This window comes from Aquarana catesbeiana, linkage group LG03 (genome assembly GCF_042186555.1).
Source record: "Aquarana catesbeiana isolate 2022-GZ linkage group LG03, ASM4218655v1, whole genome shotgun sequence".
NCBI classification, from domain to species: domain Eukaryota; kingdom Metazoa; phylum Chordata; class Amphibia; order Anura; family Ranidae; genus Aquarana; species Aquarana catesbeiana.
Window position 1 is genome coordinate 362,321,989 of NC_133326.1, and position 14,496 is coordinate 362,336,484.

Below are 14,496 nucleotides of genomic sequence, written 5' to 3' on the forward strand. Positions count from 1 at the left end.
TGAAAGCATACAGGTTTTGGGGACATTCCAGTCCAGCTGTTACAGTGAAGCCATCCTGATTATTGGCCTAGTTCACTGAACTTGGTTTGCAACCTCTTTCCTCCCAATCTCTCTACATGGTTCCTATCCCTCTATCCCAACTATTTGTAATAGAATCTTTTATAGAATATTTTCTTCTTTTTTGTAGGGTAAATATGAGATTTAGCTTTCTGTCCCACTGACAATGTTCCCTAGGAATCAGAGAGGGCGAATCTCCTACGTAGGGCTCCAGCAGCTCTAAACACATAGATTGTACCCTTCTCTATTATGGCTAATACTTAAAAAAGTTTTAGTTTTATAATACCTCAAATCTGCCAGTTTGCTTGCTAATAAATTAATCAATAATGTGTTCCTTATTGGTCTGAAGCTTCAAATGGATCAGTCTTGCCTCAAAGGAAGCATCTCTGCTGTGCTGTCTTTATAGCTAAAAAGTTTTTGCTCTGAAAATCCTTTGTCTTGTATTGAAAATACATGAACTTAAAGCTGATCTTTTTTAATTCAATCTTATTTTATTGAAAAAAAGCATACAAGAAAATGTACTTCACATATACATCATTAGTAGTAGTAGTGTTGATAACAATAGATCCAGTGTATTCGCAGGATACATATTGTAGTACGTTATGTGTGCAGATCACAAGGAAAAAACAAGGATAACCAAAGAGCCCTCACCATATACGGGAGGGGATTACATGTAAACTTTGTGTGTTTTTACAATCAACTTATTCCAGGAACCTGTTATGTTGTATAGGATTAGCTTGTGCGGGTCGTATTCTGCATCTGGATTTTACGGAGTACATTGATATGAAAAGGAGAAGGATTAGGGGGAAAGTAGAGAAACAGAAAGGTTAGGAACAGGAGTCGCTCCAGCATGGTCATGGGGCGGTACCGTCCAGGTTGCCCTCTGCCCAGGGGATGAAGTCCGATGAGTATCGGAACATGGACCACGAAGTTCACGTAAGAGAGAACTGGTTGTCTTTATTAGATTCCTCAGCCAACAGGCGTTCAAGGTCCCTGATGCGGTCCACCTCAGTAGCCCACTCCCCCAGGGAAGGTACAGTTCTCGACTTCCAATATCTTGGGATCACCATTCTAGCAGCAGCCAAGAAATGGCGTAATACATCTTTTTTAATGGATTTGAGCGTGCCCGGGAGCATGGACAAGAGAGCTATCTCGGGTAAAGGAGAGAGAGCCGTCGCCATCAGCCTGCAGTATAGTAGGAAGATGTGTTGCCAGAATTTTTGTATGGGTGGGCATTCCCACCAAATGTGGAGCATGGTGCCCCTGGAGTTTAAACATCGCCAACAAGTATCTGGGTTTGTCAAGTTGAAGTGATGTATTGTCGAAGGGCATCTATACCGCCTCGTCACCAGTTTAAACCCCTTTTCTTGAGTTTTAGTGGCTAGGGAGAGCTTGTGTGTTAGAATAAAGCATTTTTGCCAGTCAATGGGGGAGATGGAGTGTTGGAGATCTTTTTCCCAAGCCTTCGTGTAGGGTGGGAGATCAGGGTGAAGAGCATTCAACAAAAGGGAATAAAGCTGTGATACCACGTGTGTTGGAGGATCGTTTTGGAGGAGCATATCCTCGAATCCTGTGGGTTCAGCTAGAATATCTTGTATTGATTGGAAGGTTTGGATATAGGAAGTCAGTTGTTGTTTCTGAAGCCATTGCATAGGTTATCTAGAAAGCAATTCGGGGGGAGTATCTGGCATTAGAGTGGGGTCTGTACGGAGAACCTGAGAAAGCCTCCTATGGTCTTCTTTCCGCCAAGGTCCAAAGCTTGTCACGTGCATAGCCGGTGGGAAGGCTGGGGTCCCAAATAGGGGGCTCATAGGTCCCGATGGATTGGATATGTTACCTCCAGAGTTTAGGCGATCCCAAATTTGGATCGTTTGGTGGGTGAGGTCACAGAGGGGGAGTGAACCCCTACGAATTGCGGGTGTGGTCCATGGAAGAGCTGAGAGATCAATGGAGTTCATATGGCTTTCCAAGTGAACCCAGAGCTTAGTCGTATGGTTATGGAACCAATCCAATATGCGAGTAAGTATTGCTGCCTTATGGTACAATGAAGCGTCCGGGGCTCCAGCTCCCCCTCTCGCTTTCGGAAGAGATAGCGTTTTGTATCTAATTCTAGGACGGGCTGAATTCCAAATAAATTTAGAGAACAGCTGGCGCAATTTCCGAAAATAGAGTTAGGTATGTATATAGGGATTGTCTGAAATAGGTACAAAAACCGGGGAAGGACATCCATTTTCAAGGTGTTCACCCTACCAAGCCAGGAGAGCCGTTTAAATGTGTAGTTAGACAGATCGGCCTGAGTTCTGAGAAGTAAGGGGGTAAAATTCTTGGAAAAGAGTTGGGATACATCCTCCGGTATCTGAATACCAAGGTATCTGATGGAGGTGGATCTTGTTTTAAAGGAAAAGGCAGTAGAAAGCCTGCGTAGGTCCGACTTTTGCAGAGAAATATTGAGAATTTCCGATTTATTATAGTTTACCTTAAAGTTACTGACTTCCCCGAATCTCTGGAACTCCTATATCACCGAGGTTAAAGACAAGTGTGGACGTGTCACAAATAGAAGAAGGTCATCTGCAAACAGAGCAAGTTTAGTTTGAATGGGTCCGACTGTTATTCCGTGCACAGAGGGATTGTTTCGCAAAGCAATGGCTAAATGTTCCATGGTGAGAACATACAGGAGGGGAGATAGGGGGCATCCCTGTTGTGTCCCGTTAGAGATAGAGAATGCCGACGACAAAGAACCGTTCAGTCTTATCCTAGCGGATGGAGAGGAGTATAGGGACATTATCCTTGAGATCATGTGGGCTCCCAGTCCTATTTGTTGTAGAGATAACCGAAGGAATTGCCAATCTACTCGGTCGAATGCCTTCTCTGCATCGACTGTTAAGAGGCATAAAGGAATATCGTGGGTTCGGGCATAGTTTGAAAAAAGAAGGGTTTTCATGGTGTTATCCCTTGCTTCTCGGCCATTCACAAATCCTATTTGATCCAAGTGGAACAAACTGGGCAACAATGGTTGTAACCTGTTGGCTAATACTTTAGCGAAAATCTTCAAATCCACCCCAATCAAGGATATTGGCCTATAATTTGTACATAAAGTCGGGTCCTTCTCTGGTTTTGGAATAAGGGAAATATGAGCCTCAAGTGTTTGTGGGGAAAACACTGAGCCCTCTGATACAGAATTGAATAATTTAGTGAGGAAAGGAATAAGGAGGGGAGCAAATAATTTATAAAACTTTGGGGTAAAGCCGTCCGGCCCTGGGCTCTTGCCAGTTGGTGTACTTGCAATGGCTTTCGCAACTTCATCTGCTGTTATAGGTGTTTCAAGTTCGGTAATGGTGTCCTCATCCAAAGTGTGGAGCGCAGTTTCCCTGATATAAGAGGACTTGTGCTCCTCTGTAGTAGAGGGGGAGCCTGACGATTGGGCCACAGGTATGTTGTATAGGGATTGATAAAAATCCCTGAATGTCTGCGCAATCTTAGAAGGTGAGGAGATTAATTCTCCATGCGGTCCTTGGATATGGGGGATGAAGGTAGAGGATTTTTTTGGGTGCAGGGAGCGGGCCAGTGACCTGCCACACTTGTCTTGGAATTTATATTGATGGAAAGCAAGTTTGTCCGCAAATGTACGTGCAGATGTCTCATATAGACCTCTGAGATGTAATCGGGCTTTGGAAACCTCAGTGAGCGTTTCGGTTGTTGGGGAACGCTTATGGTCAGTTTCCAGGTTTCGGAGCTTCTGGATTGCATCCACTATAGCGGCTGAGCGTTCCTTTTTCAGGCGAGATCCTAATTGAATAAAGGTTCCACGTAATACTGCTTTCAGTGCCTCCTTTTGGATGGGGAACGACGTGGTATCTTGTGCGTGGTCCCCAAAAAAGTTAGAGATTGTTTCCGAGATACGTGTAATACAGTCCGAGTTAGCTAGCAATGAGTCATTCAAGCGCCATGTCCACTCCTTGATAGGTGAGGAGGGGAGCGAGAATGTCAAGTATATAGGGGAGTGGTCTGACCAGATCATAGAATCTATTTCACACTCAGGAGACCAGTCTAGGCAACTGTGGTCGCTCAATAGATAGTCTATGCGACTATAGGTCTGGTGTACCTGAGAAAAATGTGTGTAGTTACGAGTCTTGGGGTATAATACCCTCCAAACGTCTACAAGGCGTAAGTCGTATAGTACGCGTTTCAGGGCCCTCAATTTGGGGAATGAGATACGTGACCTTGAAGTGGAGGAATCTAATGTTGGCTCCAGGGGAGTGTTAAAATCTCCACCGAGGATGAGTTTGCCCTCCATGAATTCAGATAGGATCTTCAGATACTGCAAAGCTGATGGAACTTGGTTAACATTTGACAAATATATATTAGCTATCATAAATTTAACTCCCCACAGCAAAAATTTCACAAAGACGTACCTTCCCTGAGGGTCGGAGAGATGATCGAGCAATTCAACGGGGAGGCTTTTGTGAAAAGCTACAGATACTCCCTTAGTTTTCTGGGATGGATTAGTACTATGGATCCATCTGTTAAAATATCTGTTAGAGCAAGGGGTGGAGGCTGATTGAAAGTGCGTCTCCTGCAAGAGGAGTACATTAACTTGACATTTATGCATTTGATATAGAATTTGTCCCCGTTTAGAGGCAACATTGAGTCCATTTACATTGTATGAACATAATTTTAGTCGAGGGTGAGACAACACTATATAGGCCATGGTGGAGCGAAGAAATAGAAAAGAATTTGAAAGTCTAGAAAAAGAGGGGGAGGCGGTTTGGGGAAGATACGGAAAAGAGAAGGTAGTTGCAAAAGGGGAAGAGGAATGGAGAATGGCTAGTTAGAAGACACCTGGGAAAGGTGTCTCAAAACAAAATCTAATGTGTTCGCAGCAGCAAAACACTCCGTGAAATATCACGTGCTAGGCACAAATCGTGCCAAACCTATTTGGGGAGGGAGGTCGGATTAGAGAGGTCTGAGTTGTGAACCCGACAACATAGCAGGCATATATAACGTATATGTATTACACCCGTCTATCATAGTATATTGAATACTTAATATTTTAGGTTATAGAAGAACATGGCATATATCTAATCAGTGTTTGAAAAAACACTTGAACACCCATAATCAGTCAGCTATCATCACAAGCAATAGTATGTATAACAAACATTTAAATGATGTAACATTAAGGAATTCAACTAGTTCTATGGTGTAGGATAAGTTAGGCCCTGGACTGAGAGGAGACCAAGAAGCCCATAACAGGTAATAAGGTATCTACTGGAAGACTCCAAGTCAGTCAGCGGGTCCCCAGGCCCAAAGAACTAGAAAGGCACATTGGTTACAGGTATCACCCCAGAGACTTAGTGGTGGGCTCCGCTCGGGCCAGGCCGCATCCCGAATAAAAGAATCATAGGGTTCTGGAAAATTGGATAACAGAGAAAGGAAACGATGCTCATAGCATTCAATTTGGTCTTGGTATGGTCCATGTGTGGATAAGTGTACATTTAAAGCTGTCGAATGGAGCTCCCACGTAGCCATAAAAAGCAGTAACATTACCACCGTCTAATCTACACCCTTCTTTAAATGTAACTGTCCCATTAAGGGCAACACAGCAAATGCCCCACCTCCCGAGCTTAGTAGACTTCTATACTATCCCTGTAAATGGAGTGGTATAGTTAGTATGAGTTCATAGGAGGGTACAGAGAAAACACAGTATCATTGCAAACCTGGACCAGTCCCTTAATGAAACTGCGGAGTGAAAGGTGTAGATCCATTGTAAAACATTGAACAGGTAGAACAAGTAACAGTGTTGACTCACGTGGGGAGCCAAATCAGTCTTCCGGGGATGTTGGACGTCTTGCTCTAGGACCAAAAGAAGCAGATCTAGATCTTGAGCGTCTGCGACGTTGTGGGAGAGGGCCCTGTAGTCGTTGACGATCCTCTGGAGGGTCTAGCCAGTTCGGGATGCTGATAGGGTCTTGTGCAAGGAAGGTGAAGAAGGCAGGAAGTTGTTCAGGGTCCGACAGAACAAACTTACAGTTGTCGTCTCGGGTTACCTTGATACTGAATGGATGGCCCCAGGTGTAGGAAGCCCCTGCTTGACGGATCAAATCCAAAAGTGGGCGGACCCCCCGTCTCATGTATAAGGTGTTGCGGGAGAGGTCCGGATAGAGGTGTACTGTAGATCCATCTAATTCTACAGGACCTAAGCGCCAGGCCTTACGCATAATCTCTTCCTTGAGGGTATAGTAATGGACCCGGCATAGGACATCGCGGGGGCGGTCGCTGCGGTCTCCCCCCATGCCTCCCACTCTATGCACTCTGTCCAGTTCAATAGGGGATGTAACTTCCCTGCCCAGGACCTGGTTGAGGATAGAAACGACAGTGGGTTTTAGATCAGTACCTGAGGTTGCTTCCGGCACTCCCTGTATCCTAATGTTGTTCCTGCGGCTCCTGTTTTCGCTGTCCTCTATGCGGAGTTGGTGTTGCCGCAAGCGGGATAAAAGTGACGTGGTTGCAGATTCGAGGGCCACAATACGAGCTGTATGGTCATCTTGGGTAGTAGCCAGAACGGATACAGCATTCTCTGTCGTTGAAACCCGATGCTGGAGGGCTTGTAGTTCTACATGGAGGGAGGCTTCCATCTTGGACGCCCAGGATTCAAAGTCCGCTCTAAAGGCAGAAAGAAGGGCTGTAGTCGCAGAGCCGGCTGATCCGCCCGAGGCCGGAGGAAATAGCTCCGCGGGGCCATCTTCGGAGGGGATGTCAAGGGGCATAGCGGCCATTGAAGGGGCCGAGGGCTCACCCGTAGCGTCCTTGTACTTTGAGGAGTCCATGTGAGCCAGAGAAGGAGGTTTAGATTTGCCTGGGGTGCGACTGGCCGCCAGCTTGTCCTTTCCCGTGCGGGAGTCGAGCGATGATGTACGTAGTAGGTAGCGCTGGATTGTACCTTGCTGCAGCTCAGCGGAGTCAGAGGAGTGAGAGCTTGAGGATGACATAGAGATTCCGGGTGTAGGTAATTTGCAACACAGCCTGATAATGTCGGGAGAGCACAGAGCTCAGTAGCCCATTTCTTCAGCCATCCATCGTCAGCCAGGAAACATGATATCTAGTATGGGGATAGGACGGTCGCTACCTGCGACTCTGGAGCCAGGACTGCGTTCCCTGCTAGTTTTTTGCACCACAGTATGAGATGGAAACGTGTTGCAGAACTATGGCGAGGTAGCAAACTGTCAGTCAAGGAGTATTTATGCTGGGAAAAGGGTTACAAGTGGCAGCTGGGTCCTCTGGGCAGTTCTTGTGACAATGTAGATACACAGTGATCCAGGAGCAAAGGGGTTAAGGAACAAGTGCATACACTGCAGCAGGGTGAAGCAAGATGGCCGCTCCACGTGGCCCCAGGGTTAGTGTTATAATCCACCCCACGAGTGGGGGTAAATATTAGTTTAGTCCCTTTCTGAGGTCACAGTCTGCTATATCAGGGCACCCTGGGGTTTAGATTGGCCCTGGATTGAGCACAGGAGAGATGAGGAAGCTACTGAGGTGTAGTAAGATGGCCGCCACTTACTGTGTGTGATGGTAGTCCTACAGGCTGGCATGCAGGAGTGGCACAGGGGGAGAATGCAGGCTTCGGTCAGTAGGCTGGGCTGCTCTGGTGTCTGTGTGGAATAGATCCAGGTGCGGAGTAGCCAGGGTGTAGGCCAGGTGCACCAATATGGCCGCCGCTCCCCCTGCCAAGGCCGAAGCCGCGGCCTGTAGTTAAAACGGCCGGAACACGGGACCGCCGTGTCAGCGGTCCCAGGCTAAGCCGTCCCGGTGTTCGTGTAGGGGGAGAGCTAAGTGTTGAGCGGCCAGGATGATCCGGATGCGGCCTGTGCGGGCCGGGTGTACCAATATGGCCGCCGCTCCCCTTGTCAAGGCCGAAGCCGCGGCCTGTAGTAGATTCAGCCGGCTCTCGGGATCGACGTGTCAGCGGTCGCAGGTGACACCTCAGTGTGCAGGGGGACCCCCGGTTTAGTAAAAGTGGTGAGGCGTTCCTGCTAGGGGGAAAAGGATGAAGTTATTCCCCAAAACAGCAGGAGCTCTCACTGGGCACGTCTGTTCAGGTCTCCAGCCGGCCACGCCCCCCTAAGCTGATCTTTTTTTAATGAAGTTTAAGGCCTCGTTCACACGGGCCTACTATAGCATACACTATATTTGTCCGTGCATCCCTGTGAAGGCAATCCCTTTCATGTCAGTTGGGATGCAGCATCTGCACAGACACAATGTATATGATTATTCCTGCGCTATCATGTGTGTCTCAGCGAAGCTACTGGAAAAGCTGCCTACACTGAATAGGGTACACACAGACCCTGCTTACCAATGAATGTACTATAGAAGTGGTGCTGCGCTAATCCTAGTATAAACAAAAATTCTAATAAAGTGATGGTGCTGATCAGCTGCAGTGCTAAATAAATATGATCAGGCGTAAATCAACAATAAAAACAATATTAAAAAAGTTTTGGATAGTATGTGACCAATTCTACATAAAAGACAATCACTAAAAAAAGTGCATAGTGCAGAAACAGTATATACAATCGCCATCAATAAATATCCATATCAGGAAATTGCAATGTGAAAATATCAGAAAAAAAGTGTGCAAAATGCTGTAAACAGTAGAATCCTATGTGTAGAATGCACACATCAAGCATAGAAATCAAAGTGACTCATGCAGTAAACACAATCCACGTGACTAAAAATGCATAATCTTCAAATCAATCAAAGTGAGTGAACATATGCAAGTCCTCCTTCACAGAGTAAAACGGCTTCCTGGCATGCACAAATTGCAGTGAAGTGCTCAAATAAATAAAATAGTGTTCCTCTTCGTATTTGGACACACACTAGTAAGTAATGGCCCCTTACCATAAGGTAATGGGGTAACAGCATAAGACCAGTGTTGGGAATACCATCCTTTATTTTTCTCCTCTATCCTTGCGGTCCTAATACCGGAACATTAATCCCTCAGGTAGTACAGGGGGCACGAAAATAGAAAGAAGGAAGGTCCCAAATAGCGTAATATTGTCAGGCTAAAACTTGATTTCATTAGCATAAAACATGGGTACTCACATAACAGCAGTAAAATAATGGCTTATCTCCCACGAGCGGCGAGCTTGTAAGCCTTAGTCAGCATAAGGTGCCTGTCCCGTCCCTACGCGTGACGTCACACCACACGTGACTTATCAGGGGATAAGTGAAGGCACAGGGAATGTCTTTAAATAGCTATCTAATACACATTACTGGGCGGCCATTTTCTTGTAGTCCCGTGAAGGATAACATAGCGGCCATCTTGCCGAAGGTATGCAGGCGCGGCCATTGTATTGATTATCCGCTGTGTAACTGTGCGGCCGTACATGGGACTATGGGCGGTGCATCGTGACGTCAGTTAACTATTGGTAGCTAATAATCAAAGACGTTTTGCTGAGACGTTTAAGATGCTTAGACTGTCAGCAGAGGAGGAAAAGGAAAAAACATACATACAAAGTGCCATCCTTTGCTGAATTTGCAAGTTTGCCAGGATAATTAAAGGGGTTGTAAAGGTAAAAATTTTTTCACCTTAATGCATTCTATGCATTAAGGTGAAAAAACTTTTGACAATACCGCCGCCCCCAGGCCCCCCGTTTTACTTACCTGACGCCTCGAATCTTCGCTGCTCGTTCTCGTCATCTTCATTGCAGCTCAGCCTGGTCGCTGATTGGCTGCAGTGGATGGATTGAAAGCAGCGCAGCCATTGGCTCGCGCTGCTGTCAATCACATCCGATGACGCGGCGCGCCGGGGGCGGGGCTGAGTGATACAGCGAGCGGCTATAGCCGCCGGCTGTATCACGGGAGCGCGCCCGCAAGCACTCACCACCATGCGGGAGCTCGCATTAAGGTGGTTAATGCTTGCGGGGAGGAGCTGAAACAGCCGCCGAGGGACCCCAGAAGACCAGGTTCGGGGCCACTCTGTGCAGAACGAGCTGCACAGTGAAGGTAAGTATAACATGTTTGTTATTTTTTTTTTTTTTTAAATAATTACCTTTACAACCCCTTTAAAAACACCTATAGAAAGGCAGTAATTCGAACTAGTTAAACACTAAAAATAAATAAATGAATATAAACCTAAAATGTATATGGGGATCTGTATGGGCAAAGAAGAGGACTAAAGAAAAAACCTGATCGGAAGGGAAAGGCCTTAATGCTGACAAGAGCAGGTAAAACACACGCAGAGGTGAGAAAGCCCACCTCTGAACATAGCTGGCTGACATAATAATAATAGGCATGAGGCCATACCATCGACTTGAGAATAAGCATAGATAGAGTAATAAAAATAACAAACACAATAATCACAAAAAAAAAAAAAAAAAACTGTATGAAAAACAAAAGGCAAATGTAAAATAAACAAACATTGATATGTAATCTGAAAAGAAACCAGACCATATCTAATTGCTGGAATGTTGGGTCTCTCAATGGTATGTTCCGCATGAGAGATGAATTGCGGGTAAGTCAAACAGGCTAAACAAGTATCAGGTAAAGCATTAGATGTGAAATGGCTTTAAGAAGTTAAAAGATTAAAACTTAAAAACAGGGTTAGAATATATAAAAAGTATTAAAAATCACTGAGGAAGCAATTGAGGTCGGATTCGATATTCAAGCCCCTGGGCGAGAATGTATCCAAAGTGAAAATCCATCTGGATTCCAACTGGCTCAGGGTCCTCACCTTGTGTCCCCCCCCCCCACCAGTGTCTAATATATGGTTCAATGCCCCAGAACTTCAAGTGGGTGGGATCCCTATTATGACATAACAAAAAATGTTTAGACACGCTATGTTTGTCATAACCGTTTATAATATTTTGAACGTGCTCTTTGATTCGCACCTTGAGGGGCCTTTTAGTGCGGCCAATGTATTGGAGGCCGCAACTGCACTCCAAGGCATATACTGCCCCTTCAGTGTTGCAGCAAATAAAGTTTTTAACCTCGTAGGTATCTCCCGTACTTGTAGATGAAAATTTAAATACCTTTTCATTTGGACGTTTGGTTCTCAGACATGCAAAGCATCTCTTACATGGAAAAAATCAGTTTCCAGTGAAGAAGGAAAAGGTCTTCTTAGGTGGGTCTATGACGTTTTTCACCACTATATCCCGGATCGTTGGTGCCCTCTTACATATAAACCTAGGGTTCTTAGATAGGGTATCTTGTAGCTGTTTATCTGCCAACAGGATGTGCCAGTGGCGTCTAATGATCCTTTCAATTTTCTTATGTTGTACACTAAAGTCTAGGATTAATGGTACCCCTTCCATTGAACGTTTCTGTGTCACCTTCTCTTCAATTAGTTCTTTCCGGTTCATCTCTGATACTTCTATTATCTTAGTATCAATGAATTGACGATCATAGCCTTTTGAGGTAAATCCCTCTCCGATCTTCTCAGCCTGTTCTAAAAAAAGTCTCTATATTGGTACAATTTCTTTTGAACCGCATAAGTTGACCTTTTGGGACGTTAAAAAGCCAGTTTTTATGGTGACAACTTTCTATTGGAAGATAGCTATTCCTGTCGACATTTTTAAAGTGCGTCTGTGTGCTAAATGTGGAATTTTCTTGTATAATCTCTAGATCCAGGAAGATTACTTTATTCTCACTAATGTCCCAGGACAATTTGATATTCCTATCGTTCCTATTCAATTTCTCAAAGAATTGCGTCAGCTGACTGGCATCACCCTCCCATAGTATAAAGATATCATCGATGTATCTTTTATATATCACCAGTCCGTCCGGTCGATTATTGAAGATATTTTCTTCCTCCCACTGTGCCATGAAGAGACCAGCTATACTCGGGGCAAATTTTGCTCCCATGGCTACTCCAGTCTGTTGGTGATAGTACGTCTTATTGTACCAGAAATAGTTGTTCTTTAGACAGAAGTCCAGGCATTTGATCAAAAACTTCCTCTGCATGCATGGTAATTTGGTATATTTCCTCAGGCCCCATTTCGCGACTTCACACGCTCGATAATGGGGAATCACTGTATATAAAGATGACACATCTGCAGGGGCCATAATCCACGACCTATCTTCTTTTGGGATCTTCTCTATGATTTGCAAAATTGGTTTAGTGTCTCTGAGATACGACTTTGTACTTTGGACGGCTGGTTGCAGGAAGACATCTATATATTGACCCATCCTAGAAGTAAGTGAATCAATACCGTTTACTATCGGCCTTGGTGGTGGATTTATCCTATTTTTATGGATTTTCGGTAGTGAGTAGATAATTGGTGTACGGCAAGAGTCCGGGATTAGAAATCTAGCTTCTTTTTTATTAAGTATGTTTTTCTTTACCCCTAAATAAACAACTTGTTTGAGTGCCTTTCTACACCTGAACATGGGGTTGCTGAGTAGCTTAGTGTAAGTGTTGACATCATCCAGCATATTCATCATAGTGTTGTGATATTGCTCCTTTGAAAGGATAATGATTCCTCCTCCCTTGTCCGCTGGTCGGATAACGATGTCCCTCCTTTTCGTCAGTTTCCGAATACCACTTCTGATAAAACTGGGTTCTTCCTTCTTTTTGATCTTGAGATTTTTAATCTCTTCTAAAACGACTTTTTTAAAAACCTCAATGTGTTTATTATCTTTTGTAGGTGGATTAAAAACTGATTTGTTCCTCAGTGTGCTGTGTAAAATGCCATCATTCACAATATCTGCATATCTATGTCTAAAAGGGTTTCCCGAAATGTATTTCTGGATATTTAAGTTTCTCACAAATTTCTGGATCCCAATATACGTCTGAAATTTATCAAGGTTCTTGGTAGGTGCATATTTTAGACCTTTGTCCAAAACCCCGATCTCTTCGTGTGTAAGTTGCTGACCACTTAAATTAAAGATACCCTCTCTCTTTACTCCCCGATCAGCACCATTACATTATTCGAATTTTTGTTTATGCTAGGATTAGCGCAGCACCACTTCTATAGTATCTGCACAGACACAGTCACTGCTCTCAGTTGACAGTCATGTGGGTCTGCAGATCTGATTACAAACTGCATTGACACACCCTTTGCCAAAGTTTGACTTATTTCAAGTGATTTTAATCACAAGGGTAGAGAGCAGCGATTTTTTTTCTACATTATCTAACTGGTTGCGTTAGAGAGTCTTTTATTGGAAACCATTTGTCCCCCCCCGCTTCTGATCCTCCCCATTACATTCCTAAACCGTAACATAGAATACAGAGAAATTGGATTTCTCACTGCCTGGCCTGCCCAGGGATAGAACATGGATTCTTTGTGATGCTTCAGAGTCCTGTAGAATTGATGCACCAGGTTTGGCTATAGAGGGTAAAGGCCATCTCAATCTTACCCCTGCTATTATCCTCCATGGTGATCTGGCACACGTGCAACAATTGTGGAGTACGCAAGTGGGCATATACACTACTTTGAAACTGGATCTCCATACAATGAGAACTTTGAATTTGTTTGTAAGGGTCAGTACTGCTAATAAAATATTGGGAATTCTGATAGGAAGTGTATTGATCATGTAAGGTGATCCTTTGCTTTTCCCATGCAGGGCAAATATACATGTTGCCTGGCCTCCCTCCTGCATATACATACCTTTTTTTTCACTCCCCTGCCACCCTGTTTTCCACCAGGAGCGAAGAAAAATAAGCTGTACATCCTGTAAGTGGACTATGTAAATCACCCCCTTCTTTCATGTGATAGCACTGGTGCGCAGCTCTGTCCCATAGAAGTAGTTGGAGAGTCCTCAACCTGCCTGCTCTCAGACGGCAACGGAGCAACAGGGGACCGAAAGTAAAGTGAGATGCTGCAAAATTGGCCTCAAAGTAAACCTGTTGATTTGCCTTACATGGGCAAGGCATACAGTATGTTCACTTTAAATAATAATAATTTATTGAAGCCTTACTGAAAAAGGATCTCTGTAGCAAAGCCTTTATAAAGTCTTCTGATTCTGCCTTCTGACTCTTCATTTTCCATTATACAAATAACTGTGACAAACACTATGCTTATAAAATAGGCAAAATAGGTTAATTCACTCCTCCTGTAGGCGAACATTAGCGTTATCCTAATTTTAATTCTAAAGGATTACATAACAGTTATTGTTGTGCAGCCAGACGATGGGCAGGATAGTATGCCAAACCATAGTTTCTTCTCCATATGTCCTTAGCATCCTGTTCAGATAGGCCCCATACCACTTACAAAGATGTTTTGCTTACCGAAAGTAGCTTATCTGAAGTGATTTTTTTTTTTTTCTTTTTTAAGAAAAAATAAGGTTCACCAATAGTATCTGCTTTAAATTTGTCCTTGCATTTCCAGGCACTGCTTCTGGGATTATTTTCTGGGGATTAGAGGTCCAGAGATTGCACTACTCAGATGTTTTGATACGTATTCCTAGTTGTTTGGCTCTGCTATCCCAGAAGCCATTTCAAACTCTATG

At 44.3% G+C, this 14,496-nt stretch overlaps 1 protein-coding gene across 2 annotated transcripts in view; it reads left to right on the forward strand.

Annotated features, from left to right (window-relative positions):
* The window catches only part of DPYSL3 (dihydropyrimidinase like 3), a 264,655-nt gene that overhangs the window by 200,168 nt on the left and 49,991 nt on the right, over positions 1-14,496 (forward strand). The window lies entirely within an intron of this gene.